The sequence below is a fragment of the Triticum urartu genome, chromosome 1A, assembly GCF_056163025.1.
Source record: "Triticum urartu cultivar PI428250 chromosome 1A, HENAU_Tu73, whole genome shotgun sequence".
NCBI lineage: Eukaryota > Viridiplantae > Streptophyta > Magnoliopsida > Poales > Poaceae > Triticum > Triticum urartu.
The window spans coordinates 99703023-99718682 of record NC_141873.1 but is presented as its reverse complement, the minus strand read 5'-3'; positions in this window follow the sequence as shown (position 1 = coordinate 99718682).

The window sequence follows — 15660 nt, the reverse complement described above, 5'->3', positions numbered from 1 at the left end:
CTCAAGCACAAGCACACCGACGGAAACTGTGGGAGCAAATGGAGAAGTACACAAGAATTCTGCAGGGTGTTCAGATGGATGTTTTCTGCAATTTTTCAGGTGGCCATCCATCCATCAATCCAGGTCACCAGGGAACATGAAGAACAGTAGCAAGCAAGAGATGCGGCTCACTTGGAAATTACAAGTGCCATCATATCGGTACCACCTTGTCTACCCTGTTGGCCAGTGATTGATCCAAGGACGATACAAGTTGTGTGTACGTTGTCATGCTTTTTCCTTGCAAACTGTTGCAACTTATGCAGGCGGGTTGTGGGGCTGTCTGATCAAAATGTCGAATTTCAAGAATAAGAAATTACATAAGCATCAATTCATTGAGGTACAATGGTACATACTCCCTCTATTTCAATATATAAGATATTTTTTTACACTATCAAGTGTCAAAAAACGTCTTACATTTTGAGCGTGTCATGTCGAAAGCTAAGGTCAGATCAGCACCGCTAAGCTTCGAGATGGATGGCCAGGATTGCTAATTGCCCATCTGGTGAGCTGAAGGGGTATATAGAAAGGAGAATGCCAGATGCTCTAAACCTTTAAATCTGTTTGCATCTTGTTTCGAGCAATGAGCTTGTCCTTAGTTGCATCGGTTTGGTGGCCAAGTGATTAATTAACCTAATAAGCCTAAAATAACAGTGGGTGGTTAGAGAATAAATAAAGTTACAACCATTCCAAGAGAAAGGAAGAAACAAAAGACAAGAGGATCGTACGGTCTCACAGAAAAGTGCTTCATTTCTTTGACAGAAAAGGCTGAGATTTTCCTGTGTTGTTTGCGTACTCCATGCAGGGAAGAACATCGGTAAGTGATGTGGGCGGATCTTCTCATTGTTGGTTTCTTGGTCTCTCTTCTAAAAGAATCTCGCCAGCTCTCAAATGAGAAACAAAATTTCGTACAATACTATTTTCAAATGTTGTACTCCCTCCCATCCATATTAATTGTTGTTATTTTATTACAACTTTTCACTAAACTTTTGACTAAAGTTGTACGGAACTGACAATTAATAAGGATTGGAGGGAGTGATTTTTTCTGAAAACTATCAAGAACATATAAAGAAATTTAAAACCTCTAGACATCTGATTCCTCTTGTGCAAAATAATATGATTTGTCTAAACAACTAAGGTGGAGTTGGATACCTCGTCATCCCAACTGTCTATTACAACAAGTTTTGCATGGTTTCAACAGGGAGGAATGATGACACGGCGCATCTTTTTTTTCAAAAGAAGGAGGATCTTCGGCCTCTGCATCTGGACGATGCATGCAGTCACTTTATTAATTATTCACACGTGATCTTACAAAGTCATACAACAGTAAGACTAAAGTCACCGTCTGGGCAACATCTGTCGCTACTCCTATCCAGCTGATGAAAGGATGCTGATAGTCTGGGCCTAATACCAAACAAACCTCGCAGCCAAACCTAACATCTAAGACCTGAGGTCTCAACCAAGACGCCTGCCGGGTATGGGCACCCACCAATCTGGCGCACTCCTCAACCAGGACGCTTGCCGGGTATGAGGCCGCCGCAGCCACCCACCACCAATCCATCTTCAGTGTTGTACTGCTGCATCAACCTTGCCAGGTTTGTCGTCGACGCAACCACAACACCAGACAACGCCACCATCCTGCGCGTGTCCATCCACGCGCGCCCATCGCCAAAACTCCGCACTGCTATGCCGCCGTGATCCGCCGTCGGCCTTGCGGTAGATGTAACAGCGCTCCTCCTCTTGCCACCTCCATCCATCACTTGCTCCAAAATGATGCCCCCAGGAAGGAAAGGATACAGAGAACGCCATCATCGTCCGATCCGGAAGACCCAGATCTAGGGTTTCCCTCGGAGCATCCCGAGCCTGATGACGCAAACTGCAACGACGATGCCTCGACAAGGAAACGACATCAAAGACGCCGCCATCGTCCGCCATGACCGTAGTCGGCGCGATTTTCATCGGCACTTGCGCCACCGGGCGTGCGCCATCGGCGTCGCTGGTCCCTTCAACTGGAGCAAATTCCAAAATGACGCCTTGAAGAGGGACTACGACGCAAAAGCACTGCCATCGCTCAATCCCAAGGAGATCTAAGGTTTTCCCGTAGTTGCTCGCGCCGGCAAGGACCAAACAAGGATGGAATCCGCAGATCCGCCCAGCTGCCGACGTGCCGCACCCGCCATTGCACCGACCGCGACCCAGAGACCAAGCCCACGCCTGGGCCCTGATCCGGCCGCGCCGCCAGCGATCCGGTCGTGCCGCCGCCGTCCTTGACGACTGCGACACCCCAGACCTTGAAGCCACCTGCCGTGGAGGTATGGAGTCGCCGGAGCGCCGCCACCCCCCGCCGTGACGTCCGACCGAACACCACGCTCCGGCCCGGGGCGCCGGCCCGCGCCAGCCCCTCACGAGCGGGAGGGCCCCGAGTCCCCGCCGCCGCCGGCGACGGCACGGCTTCGCCCTGCCGCGCCCTCGGGCGGCGGCGAGGGAGGAGAAGGGGAGGTCGGGCGACAGGATCTGGGAGCCTCCCGGCTGCCACACGGGGGCGACTCGGGAGGAGGCAGGTGCGTTAGCGCAGTAGGTGGTCAACACGGCACACCGTTGGCTCGTTTTAATATTTGTAGTCGTCGCTAGGTGGTTTACGGATCTAAATGTAATTTTTATTATTTCTGATGTTCGTTGTACTACAATGATTGATAATAAGAAAAAGGGTTTTCCCCCGCTTTATATTATAAAGCAACGAACCAAGCATCTAACACAGTAGTACAGAATACAAACAAGTCATAAAGTCATGCTGGGGCACAGCGAGACAAGCCCCAAACAATACAATGATTGATAATAAATTGGTCGGATGCTTTCCTGCAAAAAAAGTGTACCTCATGATCTAAACAATACAGTATGATTCTTTCTTCTTTTCCTCTCCCGTTATCCCTTTCCCTTAAATCTCCAATCATTACTTTCTTTTAGCGTATATTTGACTTCTCTTTATTCGTCTTTGAAAGGTTATATATTGACTGGTATCCGAGGCAAAGAATTAATGGTGACTACTTTCATTTTTCTCTTTGTAAATGGTGACTTGGTGAGCCGCTCTATGACTGACCACTAGTGGCTGCAAAAGTGCCTTTCTAATCCAGCATTCCCGCTGCTAAACCAATTGTAGAATCCCCAGATTATTAATTTATTAGTAGTTTCCTTTAACTATGTTGGTGTTTGAGGGGGGAGGCACATTGGTATGCGTACGCACGATCTTGCTCAACTTGGTTTGATTCCAAACTAGTTCGAAACGGAAAATATGAATATATGTCAAGACAAATACAGGCAAATTTTGTGCTCAAGCTGGCTTGAATTTTATCAAAGTGCAAATAAATTTGAGTAAACTACATATCTTTCTTGCATTCAGTATTTCGGGAAAAATGTAAGTTTATTCTAGATAAGAAGTTTCCTGTATTTTCTTTAGAATGTCATCAATAATGCAGGGACAACAGGTTGACATTTTTCCATGACCAGTACGGAATCTATCATCGTTTATTCCAGAAAAAGGGATATGCTTTTTATTGAAATTGTAGAGTATTTATTCCATGCAATTCTGTGGCATGTTTGGAAGGGGCGGAATCGCCGAATTTTTCAGAATGAGACTCGTCAAGTCCTCGGGGTCGCTTATCTAGTGAAGGAGGGTCTAGCATCTAGGTCATCGGGGGTTGACGTTCACCACTGCCATGTAGTTATTTTGTTCAGTTTCACTTCTTTGTAAATAATAACTCATGTAATCTCTTGTATTTTCCCTACCTTAATGAAATTGGTAGTGCTCCTGCCTGTTTAGTAAAAATCACACTGCATATTCCGTATCCATCTATTCCACGGCGGCTGTAGCATGCAGCGAAAGAAAAACTATACTATATCGGCGTGGTGGTGAAAAAATGTCTTAAATCGGGTGTATAGTTTGCAAGTTACAACATTTGAACTTCTATATGTATCTCATGTTTATTGTCCTAATGTTAGAGAATCTTTAGTCCTTTGCTAAAAAAATCGTAACTTCCAAAAAGCTGTCGTTTTAGTGTTAAAAAGGCAGCCAGCCTTTCACATGTATCCCTTTAACTCTCATTGATTGTTTGGGAGGTTCTAAAAAACTTCCCTCTTATACCTATTTAGTGTGCTCTCTGGCGGTTTGCTTTATTTATAAAGCGAGGCGAAAGCCTTTTTCGGTATACCTACTTAGTGGAATATGTTACTCCCTTCAACCCCCCTCTCAGATGATGAAAAGTTGCCGGGAGGAAATTTCATCTTGCCTAACCGCCGTTGTACATGCTCCGCCGGCGCTAGCCATATGCGACCCGCCTAGCCCATTGCTCGACAACACTCGCTGAAATGGTATTTGGATTGATATGCGGTGGACTAGATGGGGGGAGGGTGAACAATTCGATCAAAAATTACTACCGCAAAGGTTATAGCTGGCAAGTTTTAGAACAAGACTAGTTAATCCTTAAAAAATTCCAGCAAGTGCAAGCTAGCAAAGTAAAACATGGAAATTAAAGCATGCAAAAAGTAGAGAGTTTGATTTAAAGGATACAAAGGCTCGATGATAGATCCCAAGGTTCAAATAGTTGGTGCTATCCTACTCCTCGTTTGTGGAAATTTGAACCAAAAATTGTCTAAGATCACAAAGGTCTCGGCAACATCGCCCACGGAGAGCCCACACATCGCATGCCACCTATCCACCATGGCTTATGAACCAGCAAGGCCAAGCCTCACTCGGGGTAGATCTTCCACAAAGAAGGTGATTTCCGTCCCTTGTACAAACTCTTGATTCCTTCACAATGTCGGCTAATGGCTATTAAGTGACTTTGAACCATATAGGTGGGATAGGCTTGAAGCAAAGATGGATGAACATCTATATTCGTGAACTATTTGCTCTTCAGGGATCTCTCAAGGAACTCACATAAGTTGGTTGGATATGTCTTAGAATGGGTTGAGTTCATTTGCCAAAACGAATGGGTGTGTGGTTTTATTTATTGAGTGAGTGAAAATATGTTAGTTACTCAGGAAAAGTATCTTGCCCAGAAGTACTAGACACATTCAAAATTTGAACGACTCGAACGGAGATGCACGTTCCCAGAAGTGCATAGTGAAGGAAATATGCCCTAGAGGCAATAATAAAGTTATTATTTATTTCCTTATAATCATGATAAATGTTTATTATTCATGCTAGAAATGTATTAACCGGAAACATAATACATGTGTGAATACATAGACAAACACAGTGTCACTAGTATGCCTCTACTTGACTAGCTCGTTAATCAAAGATGGTTATGTTTCCTAACCATGAACAATAAGTTGTTATTTGATTAACGAGGTCACATCATTAGTTGAATGATCTGATTGACATGACCCATTCCATTAGCTTAGCACCCGATCGTTTAGTATGTTGCTATTGCTTTTCTTCATGACTTATACATGTTCCTATGACTATGAGATTATGCAACTCCCGTTTGCCGGAGGAACACTTTGGGTGCTACCAAACGTCACAACATAACTGGGTGATTATAAAGGAGCATTACAGGTGACTCCAAAGGTAGATGTTGGGTTGGCGTATTTCGAGATTAGGATTTGTCACTCTGATTGTCGGAGAGGTATCTCTGGGCCCTCTCGGTAATACACATCACATAAGCCTTGCAATCATTACAACTAATATGTTAGTTGTGAGATGATGTATTACGGAACGAGTAAAGAGACTTGCCGGTAACGAGATTGAACTAGGTATTGGATACCGACGATCGAATCTCGGGCAAGTAACATACCGATGACAAAAGGAACAACGTATGTTGTTATGCGGTCTGACCGATAAAGATCTTCGTAGAATATGTAGGAGCCAATATGGGCATCCAGGTCCCGCTATTGGTTATTGACCGGAGACATGTCTCGGTCATGTCTACATTGTTCTCGAACCCGTAGGGTCCGCACGCTTAAGGTTACGATGACAGTTTCATTATGAGTTTATGCATTTTGATGTATCGAAGGTTGTTCGGAGTCCCGGATGTGATCACGGACATGACGATGAGTCTCGAAATGGTCGAGACGTAAAGATTGATATATTGGAAGCCTATATTTGGATATCGGAAGTGTTCCGAGTGAAATCGGGATTTTACCGGGTTACCGGGAGGTTACCGGAACCCCCCGGGAGCCATATGGGCCTTCATGGGCCTTAGTAGAAAGGTGAAAGGGCTGCCCACAAGGGCTGCGCGCCTCCCCCCTTCCCCTAGTCCTATTAGGACTAGGAGAGGTGGCCGGCCACCCTTCCCCCTCTTTCCCACTTGGGGAATCCTAGTTGGGATAGGATTGGAGGGGAGTCCTACTCCCGGAAGGAGTAGGACTCCTCCTGCGCCTCTCTCTCTTGGCCGGCGCCCCCTCCCCCCTTGGCTCCTTTATATACTGAGGTAGGGACACCCCAAAGACACAAGTTGATCCACGTGATCTATTCCTTAGCCGTGTGCGGTGCCCCCTGCCACCATATACCTCGATAATACTGTAGCGGAGTTTAGGCGAAGCCCTGCTGCTGTAGTACATCAAGATCGTCACCACGCCGTCGTGCTGACGGAACTCTTCCCCGACACTTTGCTAGATCGGAGTCCGGGGATCGTCATCAAGCTGAACGTGTGCTCGAACTCGGAGGTGCCGTAGTTTCGGTGCTTGATCGGTTGGATCCTGAAGACGTACGACTACTTCCTCTACGTCGTGTCATCGCTTCCGCAGTCGGTCTACGTTGGGTACGTAGACAACACTCTCCCCCTCGTTTCTATGCATCACATGATCTTGTGTGTGCGTAGGAAATTTTTTGAAATTACTACGAAACCCAACACATAGTACCAAGTGTGGTACTAGGTTGTCCATTGAACCTCTTAAAGTCATAGTAATTATAAGTGATACGTCGTATCTATAATTTTTGATTGTTCGATGCCTATATTCTACAACTATCATATACTTTTGGCAACTTTTTATACTATTTTTGGGACTAATATATTGATCCAGTGCCCAGTGCCAGTTTCTGTTTGTTGCATGTTTTTTGTTTCGCAGAATATCCATATCAAACGGAGTCCAAACGGGATAAAAATTGACGGACATTTTTTTGGAATATATATGATTTTTGGGAAGAAAAATCCACGCGAGACGGTGCCCAAGGCGGCGACGAGGCAGGGGGCGCGCCTGCCCCCCTGGGCGAGCCTGCCCCCCCTGGGCGCGCCCCTGACCCTTGTGGGCCACCCGTAAGGCGGTTGATGCCCTTCTTTCGCCACAAGAAAGCTAATATCCGGATAGAGATCATGTTAAAATTTCATCCCAATCGAAGTTACGGATCTCCGGGAATATAAGAAAGGTGAAAGGGAAGAATCTGAGAACGCAGAAACAGAGAAAGACAGAGTGACAGATCCAATCTCGTAAGGGCTCTCGCCCCTCCCACGCCATGGAGACCATGGACCAGAGGGGAAACCCTTCTCCCATCTAGGGATAAGGTCAAGGAAGAAGAAGAAGGAGTGGGGCTCTCTCCCCCTCGCTTCCGGTGGCGCCGGAACGCCACCGGGGGCCATCATCATCACCACGATCTACACCAACACCTCCGCCATCTTCACCAACATCTCCATCACCTTCCCCTCTCTATCTACAGCGGTCCACTCTCCCGAAACCCGCTGTACCCTCTACTTGAACATGGTGCTTTATGCTTCATATTATTATCCAATGATGTGTTGCCATCCTATGATGTCTGAGTAGATTTTTGTTGTCCTATCGGTGGTTGATGAATTGCTATGATTGATTTAATTTGCTTGTGGTTATGTTGTTGTCCTTTGATGCTCATCATATGATTGCGCACGTGGATCACATCCTAGGGTTAGTTGTATGTTGATAGGACTATGTATTGGAGGGCAAGAGTGACAGAAGCTTCAACCTAGCATAAAAATTGATGCATACGGGATTGAAGGGGGACCAATATATCTTAATGCTATGATTGGGTTTTACCTTAATGAAAATTAGTAGTTGCAGATGCTTGCTAATAGTTCCAATCATAAGTGCATAGAATTTCAAGTCAGGGATGACATGCTAGCAGTGGCCTCTCCCACATAATACTTGCTACCGGTCTAGTAAAGTAGTCAATTGCTTAGGGGAAATTTCGCAATTCCTACCACCATTTTTCCACACTCGCTATATTTACTTTATTGTTTCTTTATCTAAACAGCCCCTACTTTTTATTTACGTACTCTTTATTATCTTGCAAACCTATCCAATAACACCTACAAAGTACTTTTAGTTTCATACTTGTTCTAGGTAAAGCGAACGTCAAGCGTGCGTAGAGTTATATTGGTGGTCGATAGAACTTGAGGAAATATTTGTTCTACCTTTAGCTCCTCGTTGGGTTCGACACTCTTACTTATCGAAAACTGTTGCGATCCCCTATACTTGTGGGTTATCAAGACCTTTTTCTGGCGCCGTTGCCGGGGAGCAATAGCATGGGTGAATATTCTCATGTGTGCTTGTTTGATTTATCACTAAGTAATTTTTATTTGTTGTTCTTAGTTGTTCTATATCTTTAGTTATGGATATGGAACACGAAATACCAAAAAAAATTAGGTGTACCTGCTACTCATGGAGATGGGGAACCTCCTAAAACCCTCGATGCTCAACATGTGAAAAATATTATGTACTACTTTGATAATTCTGAGAAAACCCCATTCAATCTGGTAATGGGAGTAACGTTGGATCAACGTAAATACTTTAGGGATTATCGCTTGACACAAAAAAGAAAACTATTATGGGATCAAATTTATATGTTGTACTGGTATGCTAGGCAACTATGCTTGAGGTATGATTATACTTGTTGCTCTAGGATGAAGGCTCCACACCTTCCCTTTTCATGTGAATTTAATGATAATGAAACCTTGGCTTTTTATGCTAGAGGTATATATGATTACTATGATGTGGAACAAATAGAAGAATTTGTTGCTTTTAAGGGTGCTTATGAACTTGAATCTTTGTTTGAAAAGTATGAAGTTTTTGATGATGATGTTTATAGGCCTGAAAATTTTGCTATATTAAAATATTGCTATGAGAATTATGAATACAATTCCTATATTAATGCACTTATTGAGAAAGTCTCCGTTGTTCAAGAAGAGACTAATATTTTGCAGGAGTTTATGAAAGAAGAAATTGATGAAACTGTGAGCTTATTGGATAAAAAAGATGAGGAGGAGAGCGAAGAACAAGAGGAGGAAGAGCGGATTAGCTACCCGTGCCCACCTTCTAATGAGAGTAACTCTTCAACTCATACATTGTTTAATTTCCCTTCGTGCTTACCGAAGGATGGTTGCTATGATGATTGTTATGATTCCGTTGATTATTTTGAAATATCCCTTTTTGATGATGCTTGCTATGCTTGTGGCCAAGACACCAATATGAATTATGCTTATGAAGATGCACTTGCTATAGTTCCTTATGTTAAACATGAAATTGTTGCTATTGCACCCACATATGATAGTCCTATTATCTTTTTGAATTCTCCAAACTACACTATATCGGAGAAGTTTGCTCTTATTAAGGAATATATTGATGGGTTGCCTTTTACCGTTGCACACGATGATTTTGATGAATATAATATGCATGTACTTGCTGCTCCTACTTGCAATTATTATAAGAAAGGAACTATATCTCCACCTCTCTATGTTTCCAATATGATAAAATTGCAAGAAACTGTTTATACTATGCATTGGCCTTTACTTTGTGTGCATGAATTGTTCTTTTATGACATGCCGATGCATAGGAAGAGAGTTAGACTTCGTCATTACATGATATATGTTACCTTGTGCTCACCACTAAATTACAAATCATTGTTAATTAAAATTGGCTTTGATATACCTTGGGATCCGGGTGGATCCATTACTTGAGCACTATATGACTAGCTTAATGGCTTTAAAAAAAGCGCTGCCAGGGAGACAACCCGGAAGTTTTAGAGAGTCATTTATTTCTGTTGAGTGCTTTTATATAGTTTAAAAACAACAAAAATAAAGAGGGGAACCCAAAACTTTTTCAAAAAGGAAAGCGAAAGTGAGAAAGACAAGCATTGTTGAAGTGGGAGCTAGCCTTGAACTTTGTTCATGCTCACAGAAACTTTGTGAATCTTGATTACAGAAACTTTCAACAAAAATAATTATCCCCTTGTACAATTTCTTTGTATTATAAAAATAATGTGCCAAGGTTTGCCTTTAGGATGTTTACATTTGCTTGATGGTTTGTACGGTGCAGGACAGAAACTTTGGCTGTAGTGCGCGATTTTACATTTTTAGCTGGAACGTAAAATGGTTCTGATTCTTTTTGCACTGTCTTCCTATACAAAGTTTTTATTTTTCCTAATTTTGGTAGAATTTTTCAAGTATCATAAGTATGGTGAATGTTCAGATTTCTACAGACTGTTCTGTTTTTGACAGATTCTGTTTTTGATGCGTAGTTTGCTTGTTTTGATGAAACTATCAAATTATATCAGTGGATTAAGCCATGAAAAAGTTATATTACAGTAGACAAAATGCAAAAACAAAATATGAATTGGTTTGCAACAGTACTTAGAGTAGTGATTTGCTTTATTATATTAACGGATCTTACCGAGTTTTCTGTTGAAGTTTTATGTGGATGAAGTGTTCGATGATCGAGAAGGTCTCGATATGAGAAGAAGGAAGAGAAGCAAGAGCTCAAGATTGGGGATGCACGAGGCACCCCAAGTAAATATTCAATGAGACTCAAGCGTCTAAGCTTGGGGATGCCTTTTTTCAACAAGTATCGGTATGTTTTCGGATTCGTTTCGTTCATACATATGTGCAATCTTGGAGCGTCTTTTGCATTTAGTTTTCATTTTTTTATGCACCATGCTGGTATGAGATAGTCCTTGGTTTATTTATAGAATGCTCTACGCACTTCACTTATATATTTTCAGTATGGCTTTATAGAATGCTTCATGTGCTTCACTTATATCTATTGAAGTTTGGATTGCCTGTTTCTCTTTACTTAGACAACCGCCATTTGTAGAATGCTCTTTTGCTTCACTTAGGTTTGTTAGAGCATGGGCATATCTTTTGTAGAAAGAATTAAACTCTCTTGCTTCACTTATATCTATTTAGAGAGATGACAGGAACTGGTCATTCACATGGTTAGTCATAAAAGCCTACATAAAACTTGTAGATCACTAAATATGATATGTTTGATTCCTTGCAATAGTTTTGCGATATAAAGATGGTGATATTAGAGTCATGCTAGTGGGTGGTTGTGAATTGTAGAAATACTTGTGTTGAGGTTTGTGATTCCCGTAGCATGCACGTATGGTGAACCGTTATATAACGAAGTTGGAGCATGAGGTATTTATTGATTGTCTTCCTTATGAGTGGCGGCCGGGGACGAGCGATGGTCTTTTCCTACCAATCTACCCCCCTAGGAGCATGCGCGTAGTACTTTGTTTTGATGACTAATAGATTTTTCCAATAGGTATGTGAGTTCTTTATGACTAATGTTGAGTCCATGGATTATACGCACTCTCACCCTTCCACCATTGCTAGCCTCTCTAGTACCGCGCAACTTTCGCTGGTACCATAAACCCACCTTATATCTTCCTCAAAACAACCACCATACCTACCTATCATGGCATTTTTATAGCCATTCCGAGATATATTGCCATGCAACTTTCATCATCATCATCATCATATACATGACTTGAGCATTCATTGTCATATTGCTTTGCATGATCGTAAGATAGCTAGCATGATGTTTTCATGGCTTGTCCATTTTTTGATGTCATTGCTACGCTAGATCATTGCACATCCCGGTACACCGCCGGAGGCATTCATATAGAGTCATATCTTTGTTCTAGATATCGACTTGTAATATTGAGTTGTAAGTAAATAAAAGTGTGATGATCATTATTATTAGAACATTGTCCCATGTTAGGTTATCAAAATAAAAGTGGCCAAAGAAGCCCAAAAAAATAAAAGAGAGAGAGAGGCCAAAGAAGCCTAAAAAAAGAAAAAAAAATGAGAGAAAAAGAGAGAAGGGGCAATGTTGCTATCCTTTTACCACACTTGTGCTGCAAAGTAGCACCATGTTCTTCATATAGAGAGTCTCTTGAGTTATCACTTTCATATACTAGTTTGAATTTTCATTATAGAACTTGGCTTGTATATTCCAACGATGGGCTTCCTCAAATGCCCTAGGTTTCATGAGCAAGCAAGTTGGATGCACACCCACTTAGTTTCAGTTAGAGCTTTCATATACTTATAGCTCTAGTGCATCCGTTGCATGGCAATCCCTACTCACTCACATTGATATCTATTGATGGGCATCTCCATAGCCCGTTGATACGCCTAGTTGATGTGAGACTATCTTCTCCTTTTTGTCTTTTCCACAACCACCATTCTATTCCATCTATAGTGCTATGTCCATGGCTCACGCTCATGTATTGCGTGAAAGTTGAAAATGTTTGAGAACGTCAAAAGTATGAAACAATTGCTTGACTTGTCATCGGGGTTGTGCATGATGTGAGTATTTTGTGTGGTGAAGATGGAGTATAGCCAGACTATATGATTTTGTAGGGATAACTTTCTTTGGCCATGTTATTTTGAAAAGACATAATTGCTTTATTAGTAGGCTTGAAGTATTATTGTTTTTATGTCAAATGATAGACTATTGCTTTGAATCACTCGTATCTTAATATTCATGCCATGATTAGATATATGATCAAGATTATGCTAGGTAGCATTCCACATCAAAAATTATCTTTTTATCATTTACCTACTCGAGGACGAGCAGGAATTGAGCTTGGGGATGCTGATACGTCTCCGTCATATCTATAATTTTTTATTGTTCCATGCCAATATTATACAACTATCATATACTTTTCGCAACTTTTTATACTATTTTTGGGACTAACATATTGATTCAGTGCCCAATGCCAGTTCCTGTTTGTTGCATGTTTTTTGTTTCGCAGAATATCCATATCAAACGGGGTCCAAACGGGATAAAAATTGACGGAGATTTTTTTGCAATATATATGATTTTTGGGAAGAAAAATCCATGCGAGACAGTGCCCGAGGTGGCCACGAGGCAGGGGGCGCGCCCCTGACCCTCGTGGGCCACCTGTAAGGTGGTTGATGCCCTTCTTTCGCCGCAAGAAAGCTAATATCCGGATAGAGATCGTTTTAAAATTTTAGCCCAATTGGAGTTACGGATCTCCGGGAATATAAGAAATGGTGAAAGGAAAAAAAATCTAAGAACGCAGAAACAGAGAGAGACAGAGAGACAGATCCAATCTCGGAGGGGCTCTCGCCCCTCCCACGCCATGGAGACCATGGACCAGAGGGGAAACCCATCTCCCATCTAGGGAGAAGGTCAAGGAAGAAGAAGAAGGAGGGGGCTCTCTCTCCCTCGCTTCCGGTGGCGCCGGAACGCCGCCGGGGGCCATCATCATCATCGCGATCTACACCAACACCTCCGCCATCTTCACCAACATCTCCATCACCTTCTCCTCTTTATCTACAGCGGTCCACTCTCCCGCAACCCGCTGTACCCTCTACTTGAACATGGTGCTTTATGCTTCATATTATTATCCAATGATGTGTTGCCATCCTATGATGTCTGATTAGATTTTCGTTGTTCTATGGTGGTTGATGAATTGCTATGATTGATTTAATTTGCTTGTGGTTATGTTGCTGTCCTTTGGTGCCCATCATATGATTGCGCGCGTGGATCACACCCTAGGGCTAGTTGTATGTTGATAGGACTATGTATTGGAGGGCAAGAGTGACAGAAGCTTCAACCTAGCATAGAAATTGATGCATACGGGATTGAAGGGGGACCAATATATCTTAATGCTATGGTTGGGTTTTACCTTAATGAACATTAGTAGTTGCGGATGCTTGCTAATAGTTTCAATCATAAGTGCATAGAATTCCAAGTCAGGGATGACATGCTAGCAGTGGCCTCTCCCACATAATACTTGCTATCGATCTAGTAAAGTAGTCAATTGCTTAGGGGCAATTTCGCAACTCCTACCACCACTTTTCCACACTCGCTATATTTACTTTATTGTTTCTTTATCTAAACATCCCCTACTTTCTATTTACGTACTCTTTATTATCTTGCAAACCTATCCAATAACACCTACAAAGTACTTCTAGTTTCATACTTGTTCTAGGTAAAGCGAACGTCAAGCGTGCGTAGAGTTGTATCGGTGGTCGATAGAACTTGAGGGAATATTTGTTCTACCTTTAGCTCCTCGTTGGGTTCGACACTCTTACTTATCGAAAACTGTTGCGATCCCCTATACTTGTGGGTTATCAATAAGTACCAGGAAAATAGAACACATGGTCATGAGACCAGAAAGGTGGCTCTTTGTCCAGCGAAGTTTGAACTAGGTCAGTATTACTGGAGAAAAACCAAGTCTGTGAGCTATCGGGTTTGATATAGTTGTTATCAACGAAATATTTGAAGAAATGCCTAAGTCCTAGCTCATATGTTCTGGTTAGATTTGGTCGGAAGTACCAGATCTATACCGAGACACTAGTGCAAAAGCAAATCAAAGGAGTCAGAAGTGTTGGTGAAACTGTTATGCTTGGAGTGTAAGAGCTAACAAAGATGGTGTCAAAGGGAAACTTTGATAACATGTTAGTCATCTCCATTGGTTTGTCATTAATCACAAAAAAAATTGTGGTATATAAGAGATGCATTTCCACCGCAATCTCTCCCCACTATTTCCTCACTGCCGCTGACTGCCCATGACTCCACCATCACCCCCGCATCTCCAAGCTAAAGGTTGATATAGATGAGGAGGAGGCTACTGAGGCCGCGAAGAATGGCAAGGCCATCATGGTGATCTCCTCCTTCGACTTCCACAACAGCGACAACCTTAATAATATGTGGCAGACCCCCAAAGGGTACAAAAGGGAGGCACCTGGCACCAAATAAGACCAGCATGCGCCCTATGAAGGAGTCTTGGAGGTACATTGCTGAGTTTGAGTTGAAGAAGAAGTAGTGAGAGTTATGCCATGTCTATGTTTAATTATGCTTTATGTTTGATCATGGATTTTATGTCATGTTGTTTAATCATGGATTTTATGTTTAATTGATTTCAAATGACTTTAAAATAAAGTTGGGAGTTAAGTTTAGGGGATGGACTAGTTTGACATGCAAGCTCTCCATAAGCTAGAAATTATTGAGAGTTAAATCTAGGGAGGTAGATTGGGAGTTAGAGATAAAAGAAGCTCAAGATGTTCTTAGCTATCTTGCCCACTCATCGCCGTAATCTCAAAAGTGTGATTGATGCAAATTTAGAGGTCTTCCACGGTTTCAGTATCATTTCATGCAGATCTTCACAAATCCCCCCTTTTCACATATTCCACAATTTCAGTACCATTTCAAGCAAATAACACATGTCATAAATTATGAATTTAATCAATTTTGAGTGAAAAAAGATTTTGATTGAAAATACAAATTTATTACATAACTAACTTTGACCAAATGCCATCGGTATAGAAATAAGTATGTAAAATGTACTTCCTCCGTTCCTAAATACAAGTTTTTTTTAGAGATTTCAATATGGACTACACACAAATG